At 36.3% G+C, this 21,477-nt stretch overlaps 1 long non-coding RNA gene across 1 annotated transcript in view; it reads left to right on the forward strand.

The window, feature by feature from the left end:
* LOC145679691 (uncharacterized) overlaps window positions 1-18,074 on the forward strand; it is a 307,177-nt gene extending 289,103 nt beyond the window's left edge. Inside the window, exon 4 of the long non-coding RNA XR_014130502.1 lies at window positions 17,728-18,074. This is a non-coding gene — a long non-coding RNA (uncharacterized LOC145679691). The remainder of the gene's footprint in view (window positions 1-17,727) is intronic.
* Window positions 18,075-21,477: the final 3,403 nt, after the last annotated feature.

A 21,477-nucleotide genomic window follows, 5' to 3' on the forward strand; every position in this document is an offset into this window, starting at 1 on the left:
GTGGAAAATTTCGCTTTTTCGACCATTTGTAATTTCGTTATTTAACTACCATTTTTGTTTTCACGTAATGGATATGGCAATTGAAGAAGTATCTTTACAGCATACAATATCTATGGTTCCTATATCTATCTTGATTATTGTTCTAACTAGTATTACATTGTTTGCCTGCAAGCTCTATTATTTGGTAGTCATATTATATAAAGTTAAGCTAGAATTTTCCTGTTTCTCATCAGTTTACTTTGTTATACCTAATAATTTCCTGGTACCTTTCCTCGTTTCATGCTCCTTATGTCGAATTCAATTTCATCATGCAGCACTGGAGTATCTTTGTTTCTTTATCTTGGCTTTCTTTCACTTTCAGTTCATCCTTGAATATCACTTGTTATTGAGTAGTCAAATCTTCAGTATTACTTCACGGTTTTTAATGGTTGTGCCATTTCTCTTTTCAGTGCTTCGACCTGCTTCAGTCCTTTGGTTAGGCTCTGCTTTGCTGTATTAAATTATGTTTCTTACGAGATGGCTGTTAAACTTTCTTATATTTTCTGTAATGGATTTCCATCGTACTTTACAAAGTTCCTTATATTCTACTTCAGATGTCACACTGTCACTATTATCCTTTATTTCTCTTCTTTTCTTCATCAGATCTCGTGTTTCTTTAGAATTATGTTGTTATTCTTCTTTTTCACAATTCTTCCTATCTTCGTAGCTGTATCCATCAGAACGAAACTGGTAGTAGTTAAAATTAGTACATATCTGGTTTCAATGTTAATACATATAGATCAAAAACTGTAAGAGAAAGCGAGATTTTTTTTTGGGGGGGGGGGGGTATTAATGCAGCGTTCCAGAAATAGATTCCGTCACCGATAGTAACACTTAAAAGTAATCGGGCTGATAGAACTACTACTTCCGGCTTCAAGAGTTCATAATCACTGGAACGAAACTATCTTGTTTTTATCATAGTCTTTAATTTTAGTAACAGCCAGAAATCACATAGGACTCTGTGAGCGTAATATAATCAGGATTCGGAAATACTTTTTCCCGCCAGAAATTCTCCAATGCTGAGCCCTATTGGCCATTTTCAGACTGACAAGGGAACATTTTATATTGATAGTAGCATTGCCCAATCAAACAATTTACAATCGATAGAGGAGTGAAGAAAAGTGAGAAATCCAAAGTTTTACGGGCTAACACCCAGAAACACAGGAAATACAGAGGAAAGAAGGATCTAGAATCATGTGAAGATAGCACTGCAAAAGATACACTGACACAGAAAGAACTTCAAAATGATTAAAGTAATCAAAATGACATTTACACAACAGTATAGTGAGCAAACATTCTACCCACAGACATGCTCAATAACATCATATGTAATGCAGTGTTGGCAACTGAGCACAAAATGTAATTTTGTTAAATGGCACGGAACACAAATTATAACAAAACCAATAACGTGTGAGGTGATACAATATTACGTGTCAGAAGTGTGAGCCTGCTAATCAATTGTCAATCCAAGCGCATGCATCATTCAGTTTTGTGTGTTTTGTTTGATACTATTCTGATTTTCCACTTGCGCAAAACTGCTTCGACATTGTGCTTCGTCACTTAGTTTCGTATTTCAGTGATTATATTCTTGTTTGTGGTCTCATAGTATTTTCATTTTTACTAGTTCGAATCGTGTACTGTGTGTACTCTTCTAAATCCAAGATTCATATAGGAATTCATATAGGCCCACTCTCTAACGTTAGCAACACTATACATCAAGACTTCACAGGTATGGTTCTACTCATAATTAGATTTGCTAGATGTTATAATTTGTGTTCCATACCATTTAACAAAAGTTTATTTTATGCTCAGTTGGTAACATTGCATTACATATGATAGTATTGAGTTTGTTTGTGAGTACAATGTTTGCTTACTATACTGTTTTGTAAATGTTATTTTGATTACTTTAATAATTTTGAAGTTCTTTCTGTGTCAGTGTATCTTTCGCATTGCTATATTCACATGATTCTAAATTCTTCTTTCCTCTGTATCTCCTGTGTTTCTGGGTGTCGGCCCGCAAAACTTTGGATTTCTCACTTTTCTTCACTATTCTATCGATTGTGCATTGTTTTATTGGGCAATGCTACTATTAATATAAGATGTTCCCTTGTGAGTTCACACACAGATCTATGTTGATTTTGCAATAATCAAACACCGAACGAAGATTCAAGGTTTACTCATGTATTAGATCAAAATAAGTACAAATAAAATCATTCACATAATTGCCTGCGATCATCACACTGCACTAATGAGATTACGTGATCATTCTTTGAATCGAATTGCCACACCTTGGACGAAAGCTGCTCAAGAGTAAATAATACCTCAAGTACCTTGAAAATAGCATGTATTTATCTGTGTATTATTTCGTAATTAGTGGAAATGACACATTTTTTAATAAGTCTGATTCATTTTGGCAAGACTATGAGAAAATCCGTAACCATTTGAAGTGAATAGTTTCGATAAAATGTCTTAATTGTTCTACAGTGAATGCCAAAAGAAGATCAGAGACACATCAGCGAAATGTGTCAACTGTAAAGGCGCTCATTCTGTTAATTATTTCGGATGTCCACGGATACAACAAATCCTACAAGCAAAAAGGATTACAACACCAGCAAGAACAATCTCACATTCAGCATCTCTTCAAGACGTCACTGCTACATTCACTTCAAGACCTGAGCCTAAAATATCACGCACTATAGCAGCTTCAACACCGAAGACGTCCCCTGATGATAATTCATCCTCTGAAGACACGATTCAAACTACAGTAAAACCTCTCTAAAGCGAACAGCCGTGGGGAATCAAAAAATGTCCGCCTTAAAGAGGTTTCAATATTTTCTTACGTAAATTAGTAATCAAGGTGATATGTAATTAGAAAAAAAATATCTTTGCATAAATCGTGTATTTACCAAAATGTTATGATACCTGCATTATCTTTCGCCATCCAATATTCTATGTTCGAGGCACAACATTGAAATAAGATGCTATAGTTAGTTCTCTGTACTTTAAACTTATCACTACTTACTACGTTTTCAGTATGTCGCTTTAATTTGTGGGTTACTTGCAGTCCAGAAGTATCTTTTCTGAGACAATATGCGTACCCGTGGGCAAAATATACCGAACTTGTCTTCTGCTTGGTTAGAGATTCCAATGGGAGAATAGCATAACATGTCATACCAGACAGCGGGCAACTGTCAATCACTTTTGTGTCTAAAATAGCTTGGGTGGGAGTGGGATGCAAGCAAAGGACATGAGAGTGTTGTTAAACAGAGACGCTTCATCTGAGTTGCTGAGCAGACAGTTGAGAAAGCTAAATGTCACATTGCTTCATTGGTGACACATAAACGAATTACTAAAAATGAATTTTTACTATACTTTTAAACTTATTTCTGGAGAAAGTGTCTGTAATACTTAGGTGAATAATACCTATAAAAGACCGAAAAGACTATGCGTGTCCGTACTAGAGAGTGTCCGCTTTAGAGAGGTTTGCCAATATGTTTTTTTTTTTCCTATTGCAGTTTTTGGGGATTACAAAATATGTCCGTTACGGGAGGTGTCCGCTTTACAGAGGTGTCCGTTAGTAGAGGTTTCACTGTATTAAAGAACTTCAACTTTTGGAGGATTTAAACCTGACCAACATAGTACATACGCTACTCACCTACATGCCAAGGCCGAAAGCCGCCCCAGATATGCTCAGCAAATTCACTATCCTCATGAATTTCTTCTCTTTACCATGAAGTCAAGAAATCTTTTCAGCACTTTATTACTCCAGCACCTCAGCACTTCATTCCTTGTTATAAGATGATTTTTTCTTGATTGTTCTGTAATATTGTATTTTGTAATTGTATATTTTACCCAGCCAAACACATCAATAACTAAATAAACCCTATTACTCATCTCCAAATGACACTACAAATAAATAAATAAGTAAATAAATAAATACTCATGGCCCAAGAGAAGGCGTTACCTTCTGCGGCCCGCCCATCTTCAGATGGAAATGAAATAGCACTTACAAAAAAAAACTACAGTGAAATTAATGTGTTTAAAACAATGCTCATTGTAAAAGAACGATATCCCTAACTTTGGTGTCATAATCAGATCCAGTTTGCATACGAACTTTTTTAAACAGTAAAAGTTTTGTGATATAGACCCTACTGACTGATTTTATTTGAGTTCTTTATTACAATTATTCGTTGTAGATTTAAGAGGCGCCAGACGAGACGAAAAAAAAGAGCAAGAAAAGTTTATTTCTCTGAGAAATAGTTGGTCGTTATCAGGAAATCACAGATTATCGTCCGTATCTTTACTTTATGGGTGACAGATAAATATACCTCGATCGGCCAGTATACATAATGTGGAGGACTATTTTGCAAATAGCTGCAAAGGGACAACAAGAAAAAATGAACTTGTACTTTGGAAAAGAACATCATACAATATCCTTTAATTTTTTTTATCCCCTTCATCCATTCCTTTTCCAATTCTGTGATTGGATTACGTTTAGAGTGTAATTCAGAGTGTAGTGACGAGCGTCTAGGGACGAGTGTCACCGTCCTCAGGGCCGGTCTTAATGACCACGACAAATTGTGGGCCTCCGATTCCTTCGGGAACTTCAGCCGCTTCCTCTGTTGACTCCCGTAGTAAACTCAAGTCGTTTCGCTACCAGTCCCTCAGGGATTCTTTTTACTTCTTCGCGGACTTACATACACACACACACACACACGCACACATAGTGAGAAAGGAAACAAGGACGAGAGACAAACGATAAAGAGCTCACAAAAGCGGGGATGAAAAAAAAGAAAGTAAAAGAAGAATCAAACGTGTATAGAGTGATTGCATTAGTGACATTCAAATCACTTCCTGGAACTGAATCGTCACTGTTTGATCCTAATTGAGTTCTATCGCAGATAATTCAGTTGTACAACGTTGGTTGGGGACAGTGATGTGCAGTTTTCAAATATTTTATAGAATTGCTGGATTTGATAGATGCAGTAGTGTGAAACTAAATAAATTTTTCAAATAATATTATTCTAAGAATATGTCGGGTTTAACTCGCTTTTTAAAATATTGAAACAATAAAGTTTTTTAAAATAAATAAATTTTTCAATTCGCAGCTTCAAAACCAGTAGCCGTTATTAAACTCATACATTAAAGCCATTTATGAGACAAATCGATAAAACATGTGAAGCGTGTATATCACTGTTCAAAGAAGCTCGTCTAGTTAAGACAGACATTGCTGAGAATCGAAACCAAAAGCTTGTGTAGGAGCTTAGTAGAAATACAAAGTTAAAACTGGATCCATTTGGCTAAGGCAGAAGTGAATGGAGAGCTTTTGTGAATGCGGTACTGAACCTCTGTGGTTCCATAGACTACATAGTTAGTTAGGACAGCAAGTGGGTAATATGTAATACTAGTATTTTACCATACTCGACATATCATAGAATAACATACAAATTTAAACAGATTCATTGTCCGTTTAGAGATTTTGCCCCTCGTTCAAGCATATGAATGTTATCACTTTTAACCCGGAGCTCTACACACGCTTATAGTCAATTAAAAGCACCAGGCTCTACAAGTATCGTGAACATAGCAAGAGGGTGCCTCTCATTAAAGATAGACCATAGGAGACCTAAGGCTTAGTTGGAAGTAAAGTTCCACACTACCTAGACGTAGGCACATAATGATGTAATTCAGCACCAAGCTCACATCGCCTTTATCCCCCAAATATTAGAAGTTGGATGAATCCCTGAACTGCATTGAAATGAGGATAGAACAAGAAAAAAAAATCTTGTCTCCATCGGATATCGAACTCTGATGATGTGTTTGTAGGTGAAAACCTTATAGACTACACCATCGTGATTCTCAAATTCCTATGGAATAATAATATTTAAATATAACTAAATCAATATTAAATTCGCATGATTCATATTAGCATCTTGTAGGCGTCTCTATCATTATTAGCGTTAACCCTAATTGTAATACTAAATTATAATAATAACCCAGTAAAAATTTGTCTAAGAATTTCAAAACAACAGCGAAAAACGGTTAAACAAATTTGAATCACAGAATTCAAACTAAAGTAAAGAATGTTTAGCAGTGCAAATGTTTCGAATTCAATAAATGCGATTCGTATGCTACATTAAGTTGTAGGTTCATATTTCACATTGCTCCAGAGCAGGGGCGTATCCACGCGAAGGCCCTCCGGATCCAGATCCAAAATCTTCGTAATTGAACATATATTTGTGCACTTTCTTAATAAACCTTTAGTTGTTTAACAGAGAAATGATTGATGTAGAATAAAAATTTTGACCTTCCCCTTCATCTGTACCCTTTCGTTTCTTTTTGCTGTACTCAACAGTTGCTTATCGTCCTTTACGAGTAAAGAACAACACTGGTTCAATACTATATAGATGTAGTGTCCTGTAGTGTTGAATCTCCCTCCCAGCAAAAACTTCTGAGTGCGCGCCTGATTCAAAGCCGGAAAGGGACGTCAAAATTGAAACTATCAAACTTACCTTACATTTTACCACGTGGAGCAACAACTCTGAACGTACTTTGGCCTCAGATACTATCCACCTCAATTCCATCGTGTTGGTTACTTTCTTTTTCCCAGTTACTTATCTGTATAACCTTAAGATCATCTTCCACTTGGTCTATCTATCGTATCTTTGGTCTTCTTCTTCTCTTATTTGAATATATTCTTTCTTCCATCTTCTTGCCATTTTTTCCATCCATACTTAAAACATGCTACTTCCTTTTGACTTAACGAATCTAACTTTGTCTTTCTTTCCCTTCCAATATGTTATTTATGTCTTCATTATTCTGCATTTTCCATCTTTCTCCTTTCACTGGTACATATACGATATCCTTCGATTTTTTTCAAGATTTCGTAGTATATCTATGTCTTCTTTGTTTAGTTTCCAAATTTGGGAGACCCGGGTTCAATTCCCGACAGGAGCTCAAGTGGTTCGGATTCCACGTTAATCAGTAGGTCCACGTCTCATATAGCCTCGCTGCTGAAAGGGACGCTAAACTAAAGTCAACTCAACTCAATTTAGTTTCCAAATCTCGGAACCATACGCAATGACTCCACTGATTAATATTCTGTATATCTGCATGATGATTTTGATTTTAGTACAGCGGTGTTTCCTCCGGAAATTGGGAGAGAGTAATAATGTTCACAGCGTGATAATATTTTTCTCAAGATATTTAACATAATTTTCGGTCCTTAATATGATTTAGTCTTAAATAAGATACGGACCTAGCTCTTAACTAAGGAAAGAATGAAATGAAATCTTTGAGTTTTACGTCCCACAATTATGCCGGCTAGGTTAAAGGAGACGGTGATGATGAGAAATGAATGAAATGGTGGAATGAAGAAAATGGGAGGAAACGGGAGAACCCCGAGAAAACTCACTCACACGGTGTTTGTCAACCACAAAATTCACTTGGCCGAGTTTGGATCGAACCAAGGACCCCATACACCAGAGGTGAACTACCAATGAGCCACCACGGTCCCATCTTAATTAAGGATAAAGATCGGAACACCGTGTACTTTCACCAAGAATTGAACTCGAAATTCGCACATTAAGAGCCAAAACTATGTACTATTAGCACAACAAAGCCCAACATTTTATGATTTCGCTTTCGATTCCACACAGGGATCAAGGAAAGAGGATAAATCACAGGATTTCCCTTCTCTTTCAAGAAATCACCGGAACTGTTTCTGTCGAGTGATTTCTTTCTAGGTTATGGAGAAAATATCACGACAGAAGAGAATTGGATCACTACTACTGCGTACAAGAGAATGGGATAACTGAGGGAGACAGAGGAAGAGGGAAGGAAGAAAGAGAGACAAAAGAAATGGAGGTTGTCACCAACTGAAGGCTTCTCGTTTCTCTGTCTCCCTCACGCGCCCACCAGGTTCTCTGTAATTGTGGTCCTCTGGACAGATAGGAAGCTAAGTGCCGGTTTTATCGCGGACATGAGCTGAAGACGTGCCATCACACTGTGCGTTCCCTTACCCTCTCGGAACACACTACAATACCTCCCCTGACTGCCACACACATACGAATCTTTCACCAGTCTCCCTTCGACGCCTATAGGCTATACTACCAGTCAATCTGATTGTCCCTTGCGATAGGTAACAAAAATGTTTCTGAGGGAAAAAAGGGTCCGTCCGATATGTGTCTTCCTTTTACAGGAAGTTTGTAATATACTCATGCAAGCTTCTAGAGTTTCTTTCGTCTCTTTTTGCATATAGACTACACGAAGATATGTATACTTACACATGAATACACAGTATAATAGATATGAGTTTCTCCTTTCTTTTATGTTTTATGAAGGTAAGAGTCTATATCGGAAATTCTGGTATATTGTAGTAGTTCTGTAATGGGGGGAACTTCTATTCTTTGGAATACACGTACATAAATCAGGTATTGGTTCTTGGTTTCCCTTTTATCTCATATGTGTAGATGTTTATGTGCATTTAACTGATTTCTAATTTTCTGTTTGTAGTCAAGTACCCCTTTTGTTTTGAATCCTTTTTAGTATCCCCTTTTTAAAAGTGTTTTAACCAGTATATTAGGGATGAGATATTGGTGTTCTTTATAGTTAGGAAGAAACTTTTGAAACTTTAGGTAAGTTCTAAGAACTATTGGAAATTATATTACAAAAGACTTGGAGGGGTTTTGGTTGGATTGAAAATTAGCGTTACTTTTAGCTTGGAGGGAGACGTAGACGAGACGAGAATTTCTCGTCTCGAAAATCAGACAGAGAGTCGAGACGATAAGTGCTTTTTTTAGTTTCGAGACGAGATGAGAAACATGACAAATCTCGTCTCGGATTTGAGCATAGGCGGCGCTACACTGGCTGCAGTGGGTGCAGCTGCATCCACATTAACTTCGATTTTCAGATTTCCTACAATAATCCTTTCTATTTTGCATATTTCTTGTTTCCTCTTTTTTGATATATTTGAGTGGCTTCTTAAGTCTCTCATAAGTTACTTCCTACCATACCGGGCTTTTCTAGTTTTTTTTTTTTTTTTGAGTAAAATTTATGGATTATTTTTTATATCTTAAGAGTCTTCAACCCGGCGAAATTAAAATACCGCTAATTTTACACTAATTATGTGATATCTTCAAATAGATAAAAGAAAATCGAAATGTGGAACAAGAGCGCCCTAGACAATATTATTTTACATGAGATACCGTTATCACGACTCACTTATCTGCTTTCGATTTCGAGCCATTTTGAAAATCGGCATTTATTTTCGCGTTTCTAAACAGCTGAAAACGGAAAGCCACTAGGTGACTTGTGATAACGATACCTTACGCAAAATAATATTGTCTAGGGCGCTCTTGTTTCATATTTCAATTATCTTTTATCTATTTGAAGATATCACATAATTACTGTAAAATTAGCGGTATTTTAATTTCGCCGGGATGAAGACTCTTAAGGCTCAATAGTACAGAGCGTTCTATGGACAATGTTAGGATGTGTTGTCCCATCCTAGCCTGTACCCACATTACTAAAATCCTGGCACCACCTATGGATTTGAGTCCAGAAATTTAACGAGTCTTGTGAAAAACACTTGTTCATCCAAGTCTTAGATCTCTAACACTATTTTAGAATACATGACTCATAGTATATTTATTTATTTATTTATACAGATTTCTGGGCAATACCGGCATCTATTGTCTTAAGAGTCTTCATCCCGGCGAAATTAAAATACCGCTAATTTTACAGTAATTATGTGATATCTTCAAATAGATAAAAGATAATCGAAATGTGGAACAAGAGCGCCCTAGACAATATTATTTTACATGAGATACCGTTATCACGACTCACTTATCTGCTTTCGATTTCGAGCCATTTTGAAAATCGGCATTTATTTTCGCGTTTCTAAACAGCTGAAAACGGAAAGCCACTAGGTGACTTGTGATAACGATACCTTACGCAAAATAATATTGTCTAGGGCGCTCTTGTTTCATATTTCAATTATCTTTTATCTATTTGAAGATATCACATAATTACTGTAAAATTAGCGGTATTTTAATTTCGCCGGGATGAAGACTCTTAAGGCTCAATAGTACAGAGCGTTCTATGGACAATGTTAGGATGTGTTGTCCCATCCTAGCCTGTACCCACATTACTAAAATCCTGGCACCACCTATGGATTTGAGTCCAGAAATTTAACGAGTCTTGTGAAAAACACTTGTTCATCCAAGTCTTAGATCTCTAACACTATTTTAGAATACATGACTCATAGTATATTTATTTATTTATTTATACAGATTTCTGGGCAATACCGGCATCTATTGTCTTAAGAGTCTTCATCCCGGCGAAATTAAAATACCGCTAATTTTACAGTAATTATGTGATATCTTCAAATAGATAAAAGATAATCGAAATGTGGAACAAGAGCGCCCTAGACAATATTATTTTACATGAGATACCGTTATCACGACTCACTTATCTGCTTTCGATTTCGAGCCATTTTGAAAATCGGCATTTATTTTCGCGTTTCTAAACAGCTGAAAACGGAAAGCCACTAGGTGACTTGCGATAACGATACCTCACGCAAAATAATATTGTCTAGGGCGCTCTTGTTTCATATTTCAATTATCTTTTATCTATTTGAAGATATCACACAATTACTGTAAAATTAGCGGTATTTTGATTTCGCCGGGATGAAGACTCTTAAGCTCGGCACGGCTGAAGATGACGTCCCTCGACAAGCACACTATCCTTTGGGGTAAAGAAGGAGGAGGAAGGAGCAACCTGCGAGGTACTATCCCGACATTTACTTGATGTAAATGAGGAAAACCTCACTCAGGATTTCTGACCTGAAAAAATCTTTTACACTTTTTCGACTGAGTGTCTTCACTGGGAATTGAACCCGAGACGGTTCGCACCAGAGGCGAGAGCGTTAGCGAGTACGCTATGCGGGGCCACTGATTAATGTTATAGAAACCATAAATTGGTAAAATGATTATGTAACTCAATAAAGAGTTTTATTAACATTTCAAGATACGTACGTCTCTTTACATAAAATAATTCTAGTATGAAATATGGTTTAAATGTCGGAGGTATCAGTCTGCGTTAACCTCTCGTGACGCGGAAGGATTCAAACACAGTATCGATTTTCCAAAAGCTTTTTTCATCTTGTCTAGTTTAAGTACAACATATACAGGATGTTTCAAAACAACACCGACAACGTTCGGGAGAAGATTTCTGACACCAAGATAAGACAAAAAGTATAGACCAACCTGGGGACACAAATGCTTCCTTTCGGAGTTATAGGCTGCCGAAAACATGAAAAAAATCACTTTAAAGGTCCATAGTTCCAAAACTATTGGGCCTACCTTCAGGGTTTGCCCAAGTGGGCCCAGCCCGATAAAACCCACCGGGTTTTTTCGGGTTGGACCCACCTGAAAAAACCCACCTTAAAACCCACCTGGGTTTTTGAGCTTTTTGTTAATATATTATTGATACAATCAATGTGATCACATTGAAAGTGATTTTTATCAGATTTTGAACTTTCCTTGGGCGAATTGAATGCTTTCCCGTTAAGGTATACAACATTCAATGTAAGACCTTTATAAAGTTCTGAATGCACTGAATGAATAAAAAACCTTACCTTAGCTTGAGATAATTAAGTAACAAATTAATGTATGGATTATGCTTATAGCCTATTTGAAGGAAGAAAAAAAAATGTATTTTTTTATTTTAGAAAATACTTTCCGTGAATCGTGTGCTCGCCAACTCGGCGACGCCGAGGGACGTTGTCCCTCATACGTTTGACGCGTCTAAAGCCATAGATGCCGTTACTACCAGTAATCATGTAGTGCATTAGTAAAACTATTAATATTATTTCTTACCTTTGATGGTAATACAAGTATTCTTCAGTAAAATTTAGTTTTCCAACAACAACAGTTTAGTGCAGTTATTTGTAGGTACTCTTCAAATAAGCATTCTGTAGAATGAACACCAACAAAAGCGTAAAATTTCGTCAAATTTAAGAAACTCGATGCTCAGAGTTCCGAAAACTACGTACCCCTTACTATTTCAAGTGCTGAATTCGAACTTTCGTACTAGTGGAAGTTTCGATGTACAGTAAAGGGAGCTGCATTTTCGAGGGGAGAAAAAAAAAACATCCCGAAAGAAGTTCTCGGGAAATTCCCCCAATTGAACGCACAAAGCATCGGAACTGAATACCTCAACAATAAAACTGTTTTATGCTGGAAGATATTTAATTTCATTTAAGACATTCTGAAACATCCTAAGTATATATAAAACTACATGAGCTGACATAAATTATTGAGCACTTCCTGTAGGGCTACAATGATTAAATTTGGCATGATGGTAGCTTTCCGGGACTAGCCGACAGCAAAATTGCCAAAAGTGAATATTTAATTTTTAGGAGGTCTAAAGAGGGGATGAAAAATTTACCCATGTTATTTAAATGGACCTTTTTTTGGACTTATAATCTCATGTTTTAGGTACTGCATGAATTGGAATAAAAACTTGAAATTCGGTATGCTTGTACGTTTTCTTAGCAGAACCTAAGTAAATCAGTAAAAAATTAAAAATTAAACTTTAGAGAGGTTTTATAGGGAACTGAAAAATCTTTCCCATGTTATTTATATGGAACACCTTTTACACCCCCAAATTATTGAGCACTTCCTGTAGGGCTACAATGGTTAAATTTGACATCATTGTAGTTTTTCGGGAGAAACCCACAGGAAAATTGCCAAAAGTGAATATTTTTTTTAATTTTGAGGGGGTCTAAAGATTAGATGAAAATTTCCCCATGTTATTTAAATGGGCCTTTAAAAAAAACTTATAATCTTAAGGCTTAGGTACTTAGAATTGGAATAAAATCTTGAAATTCGGTATGCTTGTACGTTTTTGTAAGCGTTACCTAAGTGAAACATTAGAAATAAAAATTTCCAACTGTAGAGTGCTTTTATGGGGAACTGAAAAATCTTTCCCATGTTATTTATATGGGATGTCTTCTACACCCCAAAATGTTTAGGCCCTTCCGGCATGATTAAAATGATGAAATTTGGCATGATTATAGCATTCCAGGACTAACCGACAGGAAAATAGCCAAAAGTGAATATTTTAAATATTTTTAGGGGTCTAAAGGGTGCTGAAGAAATTCCCTTGTTATTTAAATGAGAGTTTTCTTGGGATACAAAATCTTATCTTTTAAATAGTTGAAATAGGAAAAGAAATGTTAGAATTGTGGGTTCAAGAGATGCGAGGCCGTAGGACGAGCAAAGACAGTGTGTGGGGAGCGAAGCTCCCGGATGGGCAGATTCAGGAAATATGAAGAGCAAGTTCACGAGATTCACTGTTGATGCAAAGGGCGATAGATAAGAAATGCAGAGCCCCCAGCTAGCCAAAAGCTAGTTTATTTTTATAAAATATGAATTATATCTTTCTTAATGGTCTTAAATTAATTTTCTGGAAAGATCCCTCTTGCAACAAGTGCTCGGGACATTCCTGTAATTGAACGCACAAGGTATCGAAAGTGAACTTCAACAATAAAGACCATTTATTTTACGCTGTTAAATTAATATATTTGGTGTTCATATTTGGCAAACGTCACTGAGGCTTCTGGAATGATTCAATCTGCATTTGTTCGTTCGTCTGCTTGTACCACACATAGTACAGGGAATCACTCCCGGTCTTTTACATGTAAATTTTTACAAAACGAGTACAAGCACGAGACACACAAAATTTCCTGTGTAGATTTTGGCGGCATACCAACGCGTAAAATTTCAAAATGATGACAATTTATTTTTTTCAAAATAGCGGGTATGCACGCTACAAAGCGTAATTTTCGGTCTTTTAAGTCGAAATTTTTAGAGTAGAAGCACGAGATACTCTAAATTAGCTGTATATATTTTGGCGATGATCCAACGTAAAATTTCAAACTGGTGGCCAGTTTTTCAAAACAGCAGTGAATAGAAAATTGTTGCAAGTTGTGACAATGTTAATCTTGAAATATAAATCACATTTTAACACTTTTACCCCAAAGACATTGAAATATTTTGATAAAACCCAATTAAACCCGAAAAAACCCAATAAAACCCGAAAATACCCGAAAAAAACCCATATGGGCCCAGGTGGGTTGGGCTTTTTCAGAAAAACCCGGGTTTTTTCAAACCCTGCCTACCTTAGTCAAGACTTCATTTAGGAACTACTATGTGCTCTAATCAAATATCCAAGTTTCAGAATTCTATGGTACTTCCACAACAATTTTTATAGATGGTAGTTGGTGAGTACTTTAGATTATATTCCCTTAGTCAAACTGCCTCTATAAAAATTGTTACAGAAGTATCGGAGGATTTCGAAACATGTATTTTTGAATAGCGCACATATTCGTTCCTAAGTAAAGTCTTGACCCGATTACGGTAGGTCCCATAGTTTTGCAGTTATGGATCTTTAAAGTTATTATTTTTATGTTTTCGGCAGCCTATAACTCCGAAAGGAAGCATTTGTCTACCCAGGTTGGTCTATACTTTTTGTCTTATCTTGGTCTCAGGAATAACCTGCCAAACATTGTCGGTGTTGTTTTGAAACACCCTGTATATGTTGTACGATGAGAAAAGCATTCCGAGAATCGAAACGAGATTAGAAAGAAATCTAGAATTCTATAAAATTTACGAGACGAGATAATAAAAGCTTATTTCTCGTCTCATGGGCAACACTACGTCCCATATAAGCTCCCATCGGAAACCGAACCCAGATCTTCCGCGCTGAAGATGCCTATGTAACAACAAAACCACGAGAGCTTCAATCTTTGAGGGAGTATAGTTTAGTTGAGTAACAATAGTGGTAACTAAACTGGATTGTTACAATTAGACAAAGCTGCATATGAAACAAAGGCTGATGCTGTCTTTCATAAATGTGTAATGAAACTGATGCATCATGTTTCCAATGGGATATTTGTACCTCGTCTCAAAAATTCATTTCCTCTAGTCGGTAACCTCTCACACACAGATCAGGAGCAACTGGCAAGATAGTTTGTTTTCTTAAAAATGCCCATCAGCTTTTATTCACCCATACTTGTATTCTTTTTAAAGATATTTCAGAAATCAAAAAGTTCTGTGCAACTTTTTAAAACTATAAAGTATTACTTTAGATAATAGCAATGTCATGTGTACACCACGTTAAAAAGTTTGGTTTGTATAACTTAATATTTAACCAATTATTATTGAAACTGAAAGTGGTAGTGAAATTTCTACAACTTCTGGTTTTAGTAGAGAGATTAGAGTAGAGATGGAATATATACTTGAGTCAGCTAATTGATTGGAGAAAACAGCTTCTAACTATGTATTACTATTTTTATTCTATATAGGAATCAACGTTAAAATCAAAAGTGGATAATTTCTACCACTTCCAATTTAAATAGAGGGTTAAAGAAAGAGATGTTACTTAATCTTAGAACATTAAATTGATTCAAAACCACGCTTCTTGTTTTCTCTTGTTTCGTTTACTTTCTCTCTAGATTATTGAATTGAAATGAATTTTCGAACGTTGTTAGCACTTGGGTTGACTCGTTATTTTATCATTTCATATTGGTAATTAACTATTCACAAGTTGAGATAACTAATCGTCAATAAGTCCATTGAGCATGATTATAAAATACAAAAACCTTTGGAATGTTAGGTAACCCACACGACATGGTTATAAGAAATAGTTGGAGACTCTACGGCAGCGTTTCCCAACCTTTTTCAACTTGCGGCACACAACGGGTATAGCTTGAATTCTCGTGGGGCACTCATAGATATTATTATTTGTAAATATAAAATACCGTGGTAATTTTTTTCTGTGATTACTGATCTCCTTCAGAGAAGAAAACTCGATCACTGATTTTCCCTTTATGGTAATCATTATGCTCATTTTTCCTTCTATTTTAAAAATAGAAGGTTGGGGGAAGAAAAAAGGGCCAGTGAGATTTTAACTGATTCTTTTAGTACTCGACGAGAGAAATCGATTAGTGAAAGAATCTTCAAAATCGGCGCAGGCAAACATAAAGAAAATCTCATTTTCATGTACCGGTTCAAAATGGAGAAGGAAAAAGGACCCGTGAGTTTTTAACTGATTCTTGTAATACTCGGCGAGAGAAATCGATTAGTAAAGGAATTTTCAAAATCGGTGCAGGCAAACATAGAGAAAATAGCATTTTCATGTACCGGTTCAAAATGGGGAAGGAAATCGCATTTTCATGTACTGGTTCAAAATGAGGAAGGAAATCGCATTTTCATGTACCGGTTCAAAAATGGGGAAGGAAAAACTCACGGACCCTTTTTCCTTCCCAATTTTGAACCGGTACATGAAAATGCGATTTTCTCCATGTTTGCCTGCACCAATTTTGAAAATTTCTTCACTAATCGATTTCTCTCGCCGAGTACTACACGAATCAGTTAAAATCTCGCGGGCCCTTTTTCTTCCCCCCAACCAAATATAAAAGAATTGCAATGAAATATAGGACTTAAGTTATTAAAAATACACTTTCTTTTCCAAAAACTGTATTCGACCTTTCACTAAGAAGGAAGATCACTAAATAACGAACGAACAAACAAATCTCTTGTACGTTTAAAACTGAAATGTAGGTGACTTGTATGCATATTTGATTTGTCAAAAAGATTGAATGATATTTTAAGATTTCAAGTTACGAAATAGTCTGCAACAATAAAGAAGCAATAATAGTCATAACAATGATAAACACTTTTTCTCAACATTAAAAATGTACAGAAAAGTAAAACAGTATGAAACTTATAATTTAATAATATGATTAATATATGTTATAATTTTTAAATATTATATGAAGATTAGAATTGTTCAATAATGTTAGTAACGTAATATTTTTTCAATAATATCTAACGAAGGTAACGATTGTTTAATAATAATGTATGAATGTTACAATTGTTCAAAAATAAGTAAAACAAGTTGGTGCACGATTCAAAATGAATGTAGAACTTGAGCTTGATGTTCTTTCATGATCTTCTTCAATTGTGGATGGATAGTGTTAAACTCACCCTAATATCATGTTCCGGAGTTAACAATTGTGACCTGTTCTTACACTTGATTGTGTGCATTGCAGAAAATCCTACTTCACTTAAGTAGAGTCTAGAAAAGGGAATGAAACTTTAAGAGCCTTTGTAGAAATAGCTGGATATTCCCTCCGGAGAGAAATCCAGAATGATGCCATGTCTTGCTGTGAGTGCTGGAGCTTAAATCTCGATCGTTCCTCTCATCGACAGGTTCATAGTAATGTGAAATACAAAAAAGAAAAAAATCCTGTCTTGTAATTTGGTTGCTATAGAATTAATAATTTTGTTTCGATCTCCTCACGGCACACCGGTTGGGAAACGCTGCTCTACGGCATATTCTGTTCATATATTTATATATCTATTCTGCTTTTGTTGTTTACTGTACCTATCTATGATATCTATTTGACTATCTACTTGCTTTGATACGATTGATACGGATTCGATTTTTATGTTATTTGGTCTCCATTTTAAATTGTAGATAAACTTCCCCTACAGCCCCGATGCTGAAAGAAGACAGTAAATTTCAAAACAACCAACTTCTTTCTATTTCTCAGTTGTAGTGCTTGAAGCTCATGTTTTATTCTTAAGAATATTCTAATAATATTCCCATTCTTTCTTTCAGGTTTGTCATCCTGGTTCAACTACTAGGCAGATGCGTTACTCTACATGGTAATCGGGAACGTAAAAATAAAACAAAGTGAACAAACAGTAAAGCAAAGTGTAAATAAACAGTAACGCTTTAAAAAAAGAACTTTTGTCTTAGTTATTTTTACATGGAGTTTGCATCTTTAATGTTGAGTTGGAAATTGATGAGTCAAGTATTACAAACTTCTGCCAGTACATCTGGCATCATTTGTTTCCGGTAGATCCCAAAGGAATATGCTACATATGGAATTTACGAGGGTAAGTCGAGAAATAAATTTTCCAGCGGCTGTAAGGTGTTTATGTAAGACAAATACTATACTACAAAAATAAAGAACAGTGTTTGTTTTATTTTTCCACATAAGAACCAAGAATGTTGATACATTGGTCATACAGCTTTACAAGGTTTAAGAATCCCTGTTGGAAAAAAAATGCATGTCCTGCATACAGAAATGCTCTCCATGCCTGTCTTCCAAAGCTGGCGTGGGTCAATCAAAACTTGACCCACGACCCACTGAACCACCACCCATCGTGACCCACTCTGACCCACGACCCACCATGATCCACCACCCACTCTGACCCACCGTGTCCCACCACCCACCGTGACCCACTCTGACCCACCACCCACCATGAACCACTCTCACCCACTGTGACCTACTGTGACTCACCAAAATCTCGTCATCAACTGTTACACATGATCCACGGCCTCTTCTACTGACTAAAGAGTTTACACTTGTAATAATATAAGACTGTGAAATTGTCATTAATCGGAGTTTGAATTTCTACGGTCAATCTCTCAAGCACCACTCAAGCACCACTCATAAAGGTGGATCTGACCTTTACGATATAAAATGGTAAAGTCAGTGAGGAAATTGAAGCACTTCGAGGTGGGGGGAAATTAGTGTATCTAAAATATACTTGTACTAAGAGAGTATTCTTGCGAGTGTTAATTTCTCAACGCATTCCAAAAGGAACTACTAGTCGCAGGAAAATACTTCTGTACAATATGGAAAAGGTTATGATTTCTCAGTTCACGGTATTCTTCTCCAAAAGACTTGAAAAATCAGTTTTTCATAGCGTATAAAGGTGCTCGGGTAATATCTGTAAGAGCATCTCCATAAAGTATGCTCATAATTCTAATTTGTGTAACCACTAAAACACCACGTTAAATTTAAGTTACAAATATGCATAATTGCAATTATTATGAATATTTATTCAAAGTAGTTCACCTTCTAGTTTATAAAAAGGAAAGAAGAGACTTATTAAAAATTAGGTACTAAGTTGAAAAACACAAATAAGCCATTAGTAATACAAGTATACATTTTCCAGAACTCGTTAATTTCCCACCTTTAAACAAACCTGAAATCGGGTTTATTTCCTGTTGGCCTCCAGGACTTTTTCGTGGTAAATTATCCGTAGCAGAATGATGTCCATCTTTCACCCAAGAAATAACTAGCTCGTCTACTTTGAGCTTGTCTAGCGGTGGGCTATTAACATTGATGAACAACAAGTTAGATAATGTTTGAGCACAGTCTATTTCTAATGTCAGTCATTTGTAAATTCATAAGAGGAAATCCCCGTTCGCACTCTGTCGTGGAAGTTGGTAATACTGGACAATCTGCTTGTTAGACTTAAGTCTGATAACGATTTTTCTCGGTCAGTTTTGAAATACTCAGCAAGAAGTATCACCTCTCTATCACCATACAACATCTTTCCCATATCGACCATGTCAGTTGGCAATGTCGACTCATGGAGAACAGAAACTTCATCTACCACACCTTCCATAGGGAATCTTGTGCATAAATTATCAATTAAAACCTGATAAACTGATGATTTCTTATTTGTTTATAAATTTAATTTTTGTAATTACACATGAAGGTTTGATGTCATTACCAAGTTCTTTCCCCCCTAGAAGGCAAAAGGGAACGAGGTTCCAGAGAAGTGTTCAGAGGTCTCCCCTTCTTCCCCTTCAATTACCACACTGCTGTTTGTTATGTGCCAAATTACGATGCATTTCAATTAAATTATCATAGTATAATTATTTCCTTGTTGAATTATAGATACTTTTCAGTGGAAAAAGGGATGAAATTTGAAAGTCCCAAATCAGGGTAAGTAGACCAACGTAAAGGAAAAAAAGCGTAAAATTTTCCATATACTTATGCATACAATCCAAACTTAAAATTTCCGTGTACTTAAGCTTACAGTACAAATTTTATGTCTATTTTTCTCACAACTTTATGGATTGATTGCCCTGTGCTGTAAGCGCTCCATATAATAAACATAAGCTTCAGCAATTATTATACTAGAAAGCAATGGATATATGAAGCGAAGCATTGTATTTTTTGTTTCTGAATTTTTTTCTTAACTAATATCAATCGTTTTTGACTATTTTTACAAACCAACTCACTCCCAATTTTTCAAATATAGAAAGTGCCCCTCCCCCCATAAAGGAGAATTTAAAAAAAATGCTAGGACACATATTGTTTATTTTTAATAAAGAGTTAATACACTGAACTTCAGCTTCGTAAGTTTAACGGCTTGCGAGATACTCATTTTTTCCCTGCAAAAATTTGGATCCTCACTACCTCTTTAGGACATGTATTATAATGAAAGCAATATAACATCCCAATTTGGATTAAGGCCTAACTATATACCAAAAGTCATTTCATTTGACTTTGCAATTTGGCCGTTATGATCAGGCACACATAGTTACATTCAATTTTTTATATAATAATTTATAATTACAGTGATTCAAAAATGTATTTTTCCAGTAGTTAGCTCCTCTAAAAACTGACAGACCTCGAAAGCCAAGTAGTAGTATAAGTCCTATTGCTATTATTACAATTACAAATATCAAATCCAAAAGTGCCTGAAGTTCTTTTTTCACTTAGATATAGCCTAGTCACCTCAGGTAAGTAGACGGAAACAAATGGAAAAGGAAGGGAAATAAAGGTCTTGAAAGTAAAACGCAGGCAAATTTACCAGTCTTCAGAAGATACTGTCTACAATGCAGTAAGCAGAGTCGGTAGGTCAGACTGAGTCGGTGGGTCGCAGTGGGTCATGGTGGGTGGTGGGTTGCAGTGGGTCACGGTGGGTGGTGGGTCACAGTGGGTCACGGTGGGTCGCAGTGGATCATGGTGGATGGTGGGTCACAGTTGTTGGTGGGTCACAGTGGGTCATGGTGGATGGTGGGTCACAGTGGTTGGTGGGTCACAGTGAGTCACATGCTGTTGACCCACGACCCACTGACCCACCCAGAAAACTTGACCCACTGACCCACTCCATCTCTGCTGTCTTCATTTCGTCATTCCTTCCAAAGTGCCTTCTGCTGGAGATGAAAGTTGCTGGACGCGTAGTCGGAATTGGGTTTCGGATGGGAAAGGCGCTTCCAACCAATGGTAGTAGATTATTTTGCTTTGCTGCCGAGTGTGGTCTTATATTGTCATCCAGATGAAGATCAGACGTCAGAAGGATCGCTTCCTGCAAATAGTACAGTTCAGTCTTGTCACTGTCCGTCAATACTGCCGAACATTGATTATTCCAACTTTCTTCTTGCTGGTCACAGAATGGGCTACTCATCTGCTAGAACAGCAACAGCGCCATCTGTAAGATCTTGATCGTACGTCACTAAATGACGCATGGATGGCTCTAGTATTAAACCGATCGATGTCTTGTTAACCTTATGGCTTTAAGATTTCTGCAGATGAAAACGGGGGGAAACTTAATTTTC

This window comes from Thermobia domestica, chromosome 2, assembly GCF_964235325.1.
Source record: "Thermobia domestica chromosome 2, izTheDome1.hap1.1, whole genome shotgun sequence".
Lineage (NCBI taxonomy): Eukaryota > Metazoa > Arthropoda > Insecta > Zygentoma > Lepismatidae > Thermobia > Thermobia domestica.